This window comes from Equus asinus, chromosome 2 (genome assembly GCF_041296235.1).
Source record: "Equus asinus isolate D_3611 breed Donkey chromosome 2, EquAss-T2T_v2, whole genome shotgun sequence".
In the NCBI taxonomy this organism is placed as follows: domain Eukaryota; kingdom Metazoa; phylum Chordata; class Mammalia; order Perissodactyla; family Equidae; genus Equus; species Equus asinus.
The window spans coordinates 84986589-84998751 of record NC_091791.1 but is presented as its reverse complement, the minus strand read 5'-3'; the positions used below and the strand labels follow the sequence as shown (position 1 = coordinate 84998751).

General features: G+C 40.4%; 1 protein-coding gene across 11 annotated transcripts in view; it reads right to left on the bottom strand.

Moving 5' to 3' along the window:
• SIPA1L2 (signal induced proliferation associated 1 like 2) overlaps positions 1–12163 on the bottom strand; it is a 215790-nt gene that overhangs the window by 156156 nt on the left and 47471 nt on the right. For all 11 annotated transcript variants that reach the window (XM_070492583.1, XM_070492576.1, XM_044758848.2 and 8 more), the window contains exon 2: positions 10454–10501. The gene's annotated coding sequence lies outside the window, so the exon portion shown is untranslated. The remainder of the gene's footprint in view (positions 1–10453; positions 10502–12163) is intronic.

Sequence of the window (12163 nt, the reverse complement as noted above, 5' to 3'; positions counted from 1 at the left end):
GAGGCCCTGAGAGAAGGACCATGGCATTAACGTGGATTAGCTCCTTAGATCAGCAACAAATCCCCAAAGAGGTCTGGAGGGTATGGGGCCCCAGAGAAATACTGATGAGCAGAAATGGGGGGCATGGTCCAAAAGTAGTTGGGAAACCAAAACACTCCTTGACAAGAGCGGTTAGGCCTGTCCTTACAGAGAGACACAGATCCCAACAGCACATCTCAAATGCTAAGGAAAATCACAAACCTGTAACACCAACAGAAACAAGGAGTTAAAAATCGTCAGTATTAATCAGGAAAGTCATCAAAGCTAACTTAAGATTCTATCCTCTCACTAAGCATTGCTGCAGAAAGTCTTTACTTGGCTAATTGCCTGGTGGAAAATTAGTTTGGGAATGATCTTTATGAAGATATGTACTCTAAAAAGTCAAAGCTACATAGCCGTAATTCTAATACACTGCCTATTATAGCGTTTTAATGGAGGGAGATACAATAAAGGAAGAAAAAAATCAGAAATAATACCCAGTCTGTTATGTAGACACAGAAAGGGCATCACGTGATTTTACAATGAGAGATTGTTTTTCCATCGAAACTACCAGTCACCTCATGTTTCTGCCTGCTAGTGGACGGACGCATATTTCTGAGAATGGATCAGAACACAGCAGGGTCTGATTGCCATTTTAGAAACGAATTTAAAATAACATTTAGTATTGGGTTTATCTGTTTCATCCATTTAATGAGCAGACTCAGGCGAGGGCACCCCCTCAGTGGAGGAAACACATCTTAGACAGAGGGCAGAGATTCAAGAACAAGAAAATGCCTCACATGCTCACTTTTCTCCCCCAGCACTTACTAACTCTGCATATTTTAGCACATTTTAAAAGGAAACAGAGAATAAAAATTAGCAACATAACAAACACCTGCGAAGCTGTGTCTGGTGAGCCAGGCCATCGGAGGAGAGCTGTGTAGACACCTGGCGTCACCTGTCAGACTGCCAAACCACTGTATTTTTAAGCTATTCACACTCTTTCTAAAGAAGAAACAAAAAAATCCTACATGCCTGAACTGTAAGGCGGGAGAGCCTACTTGTAACTCAGCCCTTGTCAGACAAAATCCAGCAGCCTCAAAAGGTTCAATAGCCTTTTTATAAACCTATTGTGTGGGTTAGTGCCTAAAAATAGTATGGTTCGGCAGGCAGATCACACCAAAGAATAATTCCTACATGCTAAACTGCCAAACAATAGACAAAGGAATGGAAAAGAATGCCAAAATGTGTTCGCAGGCTGCACCCAAGCCCCCGAGGTCGCCTCCCCCTGGATTCCTCTGGGTTCCTCACCTTGTTTGACACACAGGGAGCCAGCTTACCCCTCACAGCCTATACTGGAAAATGGGGGGGGGGGGGGTCAGGAGGGAACTGGGCCACACGTTTCGATAGTATCCAATGCCACTTTTAAGAGACCATTTTTCCCCACTGAAAGAGACATGAAGGTGATGATTACATTATAATAATTATTGGATACGGCCCCTGCAAGTTTCCCTTACACTAAAGCATAGTTCTCAGCCTATACTGTGCGTCAGAATCACCTGGGGAAGTTTTAAAAAAAAGACAGATGTCAAATTCAGTTTCCAGTTCAGTCTTTAAATACCAGTTTTAATACCAGTTTTAAATATTAGGCATTGGTATTTTTAAAAGCTTCTTGGGTGATTCAGATGAGCAGCTAGGTCTGAGAACCACTGCTTAAAACAACAAAGGCTAATTTTAGGCCAAGTAAGGTCCACTGCCCAGGCTGAGAGGCAGGCAGCAAAAACCAGCAGGAGGGGGTAAGCAGCAGGGACTAAGGCTGCAAAGGATGGGCCACCAAGAGGCCACCAGGGCTACTCCTCTGGAAACTACCACTAGACAGAATAAAAACCAAGATACAATAGCCAGCCACCACAATAGTCAGATAAGATCACAAGGAAGTAAAAAATTAAAATCTAAATTTTAAAACACCTTAATCCCCAATATTAACTTGAGATTCACTTTTTCTTTTCTTAATATATTTATAAAAAAGAGATTCTAGTATGGATTTTTATTCTGGGGACAGGACAAATCTAAGATAGGAGAAGTAATAAATAATAGCATCTTACAAACAGACTTCCGTTGATTTTTCAGGTAAAATCAAAAGGAAATAAACTAGCTGGATCAGTTATAACAAGTATTGCCTCGCTGATTCCTGATAAAAATCTTATGATCGATTATTATCTTCATTTTGCCAATATCAAAACTGTGGCATATAAGCTATTAAGTAAATTGCCTAAGGTTACATTAAATTAATAATCTGACAAGCTGGATGGCAAACCCCAATGTTGTTCCAACTTTAAAATGAAGGTTCTTTCGTGTTCTTATCACTAAATTGTACTATTTCCACCAAGCCCATTTGCCAGAAATTCTTTTCTGCAAACACACAGGAGCCAGCGCAGGCTCAGGGCTAAGAGTCGGGCACTAGAATCTCCTTCCTCAGGCCAGAGTGGTAGCCCTGGCACTTACAAGTCCCTTGAGCATCTCTGTCCTCAGAGTGCCTGCATCCGCAGGGCCAGGAAGATGGCCATAGGAGCAGTCTGTGCTAAAGGAAAGAGCACCTGCCAAGGGCTTACAACAAGACTTATAACACAGACTGCTAGCTTTTATCATCATTATACTGAACAGCAGAGAGAATCAAAGAATCTGATCTCGGAAATTTGTTCACAGTTGTCAGGAGGTAATTAAATATAAACACTTAGCACATTTCACTGCACATGCAGACTCTCTAGTCCTTTCTCTCTAAATAAACCACCTTATAGAAGCAGTGACTTTATTCCTACTGCACCTCACGGTGCCAAGGGGACCAAGTGACCTAAGATCCTACAACCTCCCAGGTCACAGAAATTCGAGGCAGAAGGACTGCTTGCATTTGGAATGGCTCTCAAAAGGGGATGATTCCATCTCAGCCTCTATCAGACACACGGCTAATTACTCGGGAAAGTTGCTTTTAGCAAGGAAAAACAGCTCTTTTACTCCAGAATCAAAATCTTAATGCTATTCATTGTTCCTCCTTGAATGCCTCCTTTATGAAACCTTCCAAAGATATTTCCTCTAGAGAAATGTTTAATAAAAACAAACAAAAAAAGGAAATAAAACAAACAGCGCTGAGATTTAACTCACAAAATTACAATGCGTTTTGTGAGAAAGCCCCGCTGGCTTTCGGGTTTATGAACTAAGCATTAAGTATTAGCAGCTTTTCACTAAGGAAATAGACAGAATGACAATACAGTACTGCATTTTATAATACAGTACTTTATAATACAGTACTGTAAATGTTTTCCAAATACTAACACTGTAGAAGACTTATACAAAGTTCCAGATTGCATTTCAGACCTTTCGTGATGAGAATTCCTAATATACTGACTTTCATATTGGTCCCATCGACCTTTCAGAGGTTATGCAGAATTGTCAGTTAAACAAAGAAGCCACTTAAGTTGAAGATTCAACTAACTAGGAAAAGATCCAGCATTCATAACACTCAGGGGTAAACGCATCTTCGGGCCATGCATGGGTCATCCACGCAACATTCACTTGACTATTAGAACATACGATTGTTTCATATTATTCTAGTACACATTCTTAAAGCTTTGTTAGGATTCCATTTGGTGTTACACAATATCAGTATGTTTATCTTTACACATTATCAGTATATGGATATGGGCATTATCAGTTGTACAAACCCTTCCTTCTGGTTCTTCTCATATCTGCCTGCAGAAAATAAGATCCATCCAGAAATCTCTCTAAGATAAGACCAAATGGGACTCCTGAAGTCACCTACCCTTAGGGCACTCCCACAGAGTGAGGTCTGAGAGCCCAGCTCCTTCTGGCTCCAAACATAAAGAGCTTTGTGACCTTCAGCACATCATCTAACCTCTCCGGGCCTCAGTTTCCTTATTTTTAAATGTGGATAATAAAACCTACTTCAAAGATCTGCTGGGAGAGGAAATGAGATAGGTGAAATACTAAAATATTATCTACCACATAGTGAAAAGTAAGCAAATAAAGCTGCAATAATGAACAATAATTATTAGGAAGAAGAGGAAATGACCTGTAAATATATTGCAAATGAGATACGTGTATGTCACACACATTCAATCACAAAGTCCCTCTCATGTGATCAGGTTGATGAGGGTTACATTTTGGGAAAAACTATTTGTAATATAAGAGACATAAAGCACACTGTCATTTATTCAACTAGATGGAACCTAATGGTAAGAACAGAAACTGGAAAAAGAGAAGGAAGAGAAAGAAATTCCTAGTTATCAAGAAAAGCGTATCTTACCTTGTCAATTCAGAAAAATAATTCCAAGTACAAAGCAGCTTTTTTTTAGTCTGACTAGCATGAATCAGTCCTGAGAAACCAGGGTGCTGGACCTATCAAACTAAGGACTAAATCCTACTTTGTTCAAGCGATGGGTTCGGGTGCTCCAGAAAACGGAGGGCTCTCCCCGGCTTGGGAGGAGGCGGCCGAGGAGCCAGCAGGACTGCCGAGGGAAAGGGCGACTCTCAAGACAGACTTTGCTCAGCCTGCCCTAAGGTCCTGGTGACGTCACCAATTTCTTATACCCTATGGGGCCATACATAAATCCAAGAAATTATCTCTTTCTACAGTAATCTTCCTTTTTGCTATGAATAAAGTACACCAACATGTACACGTCCAAATGTACTCATCCATCCATTCAAACATGTGTATTCAGTGCCTACAACATGCCAGACATCCTGGAGGGTGCAGAGATCCACAGCCACCTCAGCTCACTAGTATTGCCCTCATATTTGATGAGCATAGCCACTGAACCTTTCATTAAAGCTATTTGTATATAATTTTTTCTTCTCCATTAGATTATAAACTCTTGAAGGGGAAGGGCCACATTTTAATCATTTTGTTTCCTTTGATGCCTAACAGGGTGCACCACTTACAGAAATTACCCAATAAATATTTACTGAACAAAATCACCCTCCAGGAGGCACGAACAGGAGAGCCCACAGGCTCCTTCCCCTGAGGTCCTCAAGATTTTAAGATCATTGGCCTGAGGTGGCTAAACCTTTCTAAATCTGGCTGACAGTGGGATATGAAATGAAATATTTTTCCACATAAGCTGGAAAATGTTTGTGTTAACTCATGTTTAAATTCCATGAGTGTAAACAGCAAAAAACGAACTTAAGGAAGAGACAAGAGATGACCTAAAAGTTTTCTATATAGGCTAATGCATTTCCCAATATCCAAGCACCTGAGTTAAGGATCAAGCACCACCACAGTTCAGACCCATTCGTGACATCCTGATCCTGGAAACAAATGGCGCGCTGCTGCTGTAAGGAAGCAAATGACGTCTATCCCAGCACGGTGCCCCTAGCAGGGAAATCTAGTAATATGATATTTCTTCAGAAACCTGGGCAGGATAATGAGAAACTTATCCGTCTGAGAACATTTTAAGTGAATGAAGATAAATTATGGCCCCTGCAGAGGGCCATCAGAGTCCTAGAATTCTACTGGTCTTACAAAAGTGGCCAAAAAGAAAAAAGGATAGGATATAGGATGAAAAGGAAGCCTGGCACCCCCTCCCTGCCAATACTTATTTTGATTCTTTTCAAAAGGCAGAAAGTTGAAGGTTAAAGCTGAGAGCAGAGAGAGGAGGAACAAGATATTCCAGTCATCACAACAGTAACTTTCTGATAAGAAAATACCTAAAGATAGACAACAACACTGGAATAAGTTTGTATGGTAACACATGTTTACTAAACTTGTTGCGATGAACATTTCATAACGTATATAAATGTTGAATCACTACGTCATACACTTGAAACCTGAAACTAATACAGTATTGTATGTCAACTATGCTTCGATACAAATAAATAAGAAAAGGGAACAGTTGTGCACTGTTGGTAGGAATGTAAATTGGTACAGCTATTACGGAAGACTGTATGGCGGTTCCCCAAAATATAAAAGGGAAAACTATCATGTGATCCAGCAATCCCATTTCCGAGTTATTTACCCAAAAGAACTGGAATCAGGATCTCAAAGCGACATCTGCACTCCAATATTTGTTGCAGCATTATTCACAACAGTCAAGATACGGAGACAACCTAAATGACCACAGACAGAGGAAGAGATAAAGATGATGTGATATATACATACAATGGAATATCACTCAGCCTTAAAAAAGGAAATCTTGCCATTTGCAACAACATGGATGAACCTCGAGGACATTATGCTAAGGATACCAGACACAGAAAGACAAATACTGCATGATCTCATTTATAGGCAGAATCTAAAACAGTCAAACTCAGAAGCATAGAGTAGTGGAGGAATGGAGTGATTTTGGTCAAAGGGTACAAAGTTTCAGTTTCACAAGACGAATAAGTTCTGGAGATCTAATGCACAGCACAGTGACTACAGTTAACAATACTGTGCTGTATACTTGAAATTTGCTACGACGGTAGATCTTAAGTGTTCCCACACACACCCCCCAAAAAAGACAACTAGATGGGATGATGGATATGTTAATTAGCTTGATGGTTGTGATCATTTCACAATGTATATCAAAACATCAAATTGTACACCCTAAATACATACAATTTTTACTTGTCAACCATACCTCAATAGAGCTGTTTACAAAAATGGCGCCTACTTGGGATTGCCTCACCCTAAAATGCAACTGGTAAATACACTAGTGGATTGAGGCTCATTTTTAACATAATATTTTCAAATGGACTATCATTCACAAAGGTTAAATAAAAGATGAACTTTCAGGATAAAAAAAAAAGAAAAGAAAGAAAGAAAATGCCTAAGCAGTTAAAAATTGTTATCAGAAGTCTGAAGGCTGAAATACACACCACTAACCCTATGGTACCAACTACCTCGGAAAATTCTACTCATCTTTGTAAGGACAAGAATTTGAAGCTCAGCCCAAATTTTTCTTAGGAATCCCCTAATCATAGTAATTTCTTTCTCCACAGAACAAGTCCCCTAATCCCCTGATAAATAAGCTTCTAACCCTTTATGATGCTGAGTCAAAGAGGTCCTAACTTCACCAATGGGAAAATGAGGACATTGAACGGTAACACCATCTCTATAGGATTGTGCAACAAGTCAGCAATAAATCAGTATGTCACCTCCTAAATTCTGATGCTGTTACAAGATCTACAGTTTTCAAACAATGTACTTGTTCCATATAAGTTTATGTAAGAATAAAGGTCTTTGAAAAAGAGAAAATAAAGCAAAGCAAATGAACTTCATTCATACTTTTTAACAGGTATGTTGCAAAGATTTGTGATGTCCCTTCTAATTGGGGTGTAATTGTAACCCATATGAAGACAGCGCCTAAAATGGATTTTCAACTCAGAAAAAAAAAGACTAACTAGTACAGAGGGCTAAGCGAGGTAGCACAGCTTTATTCCACTCTGTCTTCTTAAAGAGTTCATCTGGATTCACACCATAAATGACCCAAACAGTAAAACAAAGAAGATAACTAAGAACTGGCAAAAATACTTGTTTGTATCATGTAACAGAGGACTAATATCCAGAATGAAAAAGTTTGGTGTTTTTTTAGTTTTTTTGAGGAAGATTAGCCCTGAGCTAACTACTGCCAATCCTCCTCTTTTTGCTGAGGAAGACTGGCCCTGAGCTAACATCCGTGCCCAACTTCCTCTACTTTATATGTGGGACGCCTGCCACAGCATGGCTTTTACCAAGTGGTGCCATGTCCGAACCCAGGATCCGAACTGGTGAACCCCGGGCTGCCGAGAAGTGAAAGTACGAACTTAACCACTGTGCCACCAAGCCGGCCCCCGGAATAAAAAAGTTTTAAAAAAATCAGCACACATACTAATTCAAAAGATAAGTAGGCAAAAGAAATACAAGTGGCCAGTAAAAATGTAAAGGTGCCTAACTTCGGCATTAATTTAAAAAGAAAAGAACGTAAGTATTAAAGCAATAAACACTTCTTACATGAAAATCAAAAAAGAATAAAATATTGAGACTACTCACTGTGGGTGAAAGCTAGAGGCTCCCTCATGTCACTGAGGGAATCTTAAATGGCACAATCTATCTGAAGGGCAATCTAGCAACAGCCACAAAACTTTAAGTGTGTGCGCTCTTTCATCCAGGCATTTCATGGCCAGGAATTTATCCTAAGGTAATAGTTGCGTAAGTCTATAAACAAACATTTTGTTAATAAGAACCAAACAATGACAAGTACCTAAATGTCCTTCCATAGGGATTAAATAAATTACAGTGTATCTACACACTGAAAAATAATTCACCATTAAAAAGAACCAGTAGGAACTACCTAAATGGTGACGATGAAAAGATGCCCACAATGTAATGGTAAGTGAAAAAAGGAACTGGCAAAATAGGTTGTATTGATTAATCCCATTTTTGTTTTTGTTTTTAAAAAGTGTGCACGTGGATTTAAAAGAAGGTCTATCAACAGTGATCGCCTTCGGGAGTAAGAGCACAGTGGGGATTTACGCTCTACTTTATATATTTCTGCATTGTCTGAACTGAACATACCTACAAATTTAAAAACTCAAGAATTTAATTTTTGACAAAATGAAGTATGGAAGCTTAAAATCATGAGCATGTATCACAAATGTTTATACTGTTGCATTTCTATAATATCCTCATAACTTCACTCACCAAAATTAACCATAAAGAAATTAACTAAGACCATATCCACTAGGTTAGCGGCTACACGTAACTGACTTGAGAAAACCTAGAAAGTGTTCATTCCAGGCAGCAGCTATTTCCCCACGGTGCACAAAAGCACAGTAACAGACAGGATAGTCAGAGCTGTGCCCGGGCGCACGAGGTGCCCTGAGCAGTCTGGAGGCCAGTAGCACAATGAACTCAGCACCCGGCTTCAGTGGGGACCATGGACCAGGAGGGCTAAGTCCTGCTGCACAAAGTGAGGGAGGGTCCTTCCTTCCAACAAACCTAGGTCAGAGTTCCCGTTTCCCATGCTGAAATGTAAATTACCTCCCTCTTGTTATTTCCACAGGGGAATTTACTCAGGCTCAAAAGCGTTCATGAGCATGTCAGCCAAGCCTTCTGAGCCACATCTCAGGGGGAACACAATCTTCTCTGGATGAGAGTCTCTTCTGCTGTTTCCTCGATTTCTCCTATTCTCTCTCCTGCAGGTAGTTTCACAATTTCGCCATTCAACATACCTATATTTTATGTATAATTTGTAATAAGAAAACGTGTGATGGATATCTACTGCTTCCTCCAATGACACCTGGCCACTGTTCAAGTGCTTATCCATTTAAAAACATTTTTAAATGCAGGCTCCCAGGCCAAAGACTTCAAAATGCACCAACACACATAAACGACAACGGCTGTGGAAGTAAAATGGTCAAGAGACACAACAACTAAATGCAGGACCAGACTGTAGACTGGACTCCTGTGGAGGGACAGCCACACTAGAAAGGACATGTTGGGTCAGATGATAATACTAAAACTCAAGTAATAGATTAGGTATAAATAAAAACTCAATATTAAAGTATCTGAAGTTGATCACTGAACTACTGTTAACTAAGTGAGTATCTCTATTTTTAGGAAATACACACTGAAGTACTGGGAGGGTAAAGGGCCATGACGTATGCAACTTACCCTTAAATAGTGCAGAAGAAAACTGTGTGCATGTGTGTGTGGAGACAGAGAGACTGAGAGAGAAGGATGGCAATCTACTTTTGATAATCCAAGTGGAGAGATCAAATGAGCCAGGCGATGGTTACTTCTGACAGCTCCTGCACAAACCCATCTTATTTCCTGCTGCTACAGAAAATGCCACATTTGTGAACACACACAGCAAGGGAGCAGCTAGCTCTGCCTTTATTCTCTGGCTGAGGAAAGTATTTAGGGTGGGACCCCTGGGCCCCAAGCAGAGCTGGCTGGAGCTCATCCAGGAAGCCTGGGCCGTCCTCCAGCTGCTCCTTCCATGGCCTTCCTGCAATGCCTCCTATCAGGTAGGGCACCCCTGCCATGCCAGACTCCTCCACCAGGACAGCTGCCTCTGTGCCACCACTTACCCACCACTACACTCACACTGTGCCCTTTAACCTAAGGGGCACTCCATGTAGATACCTACAAACCAATTTTAAACAACGTATCCTATTAAACACATTAAGAGATGCTCGGAGGAGCTTGCTTGTGACTCCTTTTGAAGCCCCCAATTCAGGCAATTCCAAAGTTCAAATGAGCTTCTTAAAGCCCATGTTTACTGTGGAAGAGCGAAAAATCAAAACATTCAATCTACAAGCCAAGGGGAAGAGAAATAATCTTTATATATTTCTTTTAAAAAAAACAACCATTAATGGGACACGTAAGCCCAATTTAAAACTCAGAGCAGCTGTTCAGGGTCAGGAAGGCTCTGTGCTCTGGCATTCTGGACAGGCTTACCTGCAGGGAGAACAGCAGGCTTCAGGTCACACAACCAGGAGCAAGATCCTACAAGAGAAGAAAGAGACCCAGTTCAGACTCACAGAAAAACGCTTGGTCAGTGGTTTTCAGAGTATGGTCTGAGGAACCCCGGGGGTTCCCAGGATCCTTCCAGGGGACCACCAGGTCAAAAGCATTTTCATGACGGTACCAGGACACTATTTATCTTTCCACTCTCCTTCCCCCAGGGCACAGTGGAGACTTCCAGAGGTTGAGTGACATATCACAGTGCAAAAGACAGGAGAATCTAGCTGTATTCTCTGAAGCCAGATATTAACATGATTTGCAAAATGTAAGACAATGCCATTCTGCTCATTAAATGTTCTTGCTTTGGAAAATAGTGATTTTCATAAAACACATTTATAGTAAAATGTAAAGGGCTTGTTGCCATTTTCAATTAATTAATAAATGGTTTTAAACTTCTCAATTTTAATTCTAATATCCTAAGTATCAGAAGAGATAAGCCATATCATCAGAAGCTCTTTGGGATCCTCAATAATCCTCAAGGGGGCCTAAGACCAAAATTTTGAGAACTTTTGCTCCAGGTGTCTATTTCGGTACTGACTTCTGTCGCACTGCATCTGCTTTTAATAACAGCAACAGTGGTCCCTATTAGCTATGCAACACTCTGGACCAGGCCCTCTACTAAACATGTTATATACATTATTTACAAACTCATAATCACCTTTAAAAAATCATCCTTTTCCGCCCCCCGGATGAGGAGATGTGCTGTATGGGACAGTTACTCGCCCAAAGTGAATCAGCTGGTCACACAGAGCAGGCTCTGAACTCAGGTCAGCCTGGCTCCTAAGATCATGATCTTTTCACTACATCATTTTTTAAAATAGTAATTATAAGAATTTCTACAAACTAAACTGGAGGTGCGCTGGGGCCACACTCCTACCTGACATTGCACAGACTCAAAATGCAACAATGTGTGGTGTGCAGCCCTATACTCAGCTTCCTACAAAAGACAGACCCCAATAAGTGGAGCGTCTGGAGATGGCCAGTTTACATCTGTTGTCCCAGCATAGCATTAACAGTGCCCCTCTTTGAAAGGTGATAAATTATAGGGTCACCTACCAAGAACGCTATAACTGGCCTTCGCTTTAGAAAGCCCATCGTTTTCAATCTGTCTCAATTTTTATGAAGCACTTACAGTTGATGAAGAGTTATTATTATTAGTCCCTCAATTTTAGCAGAATATAAGATTACGTGCAGGGGTAAGAGACAGGAAAGAAATTCTCACTGACGTAACTTCTACAGCCTAGCAAATTCTGAGCTTGAAAACCTACAGCATAGTATGGCGAGTTCCTCAAAAAACTTAAACATAGAATCACCATATGATCCAGCAATTCCACTTCTGGGTATATACCCAAAAGAATTAAAAGCAGAGTTTTAAACAGATTACTTGTATATCCATGTTCACAGCAGCATTATTCACAATAGCTAAAAAGTAGAAACAACCCAGTGTCTATCAACAGATGAATGGATAACCTGGGGTATATCCATCCAATGGAATATTACTCAGCTTCACAAAACGAAGGGAATTTAGACACACGCTACAACATGGATGAACCTTGAAGACATTATGCTGAGTGAAATAAGCCAGTCACAAAAGACAAATGCTCATATGAGGTACCTAGAATAATCAGCTTCACAGACACAGAA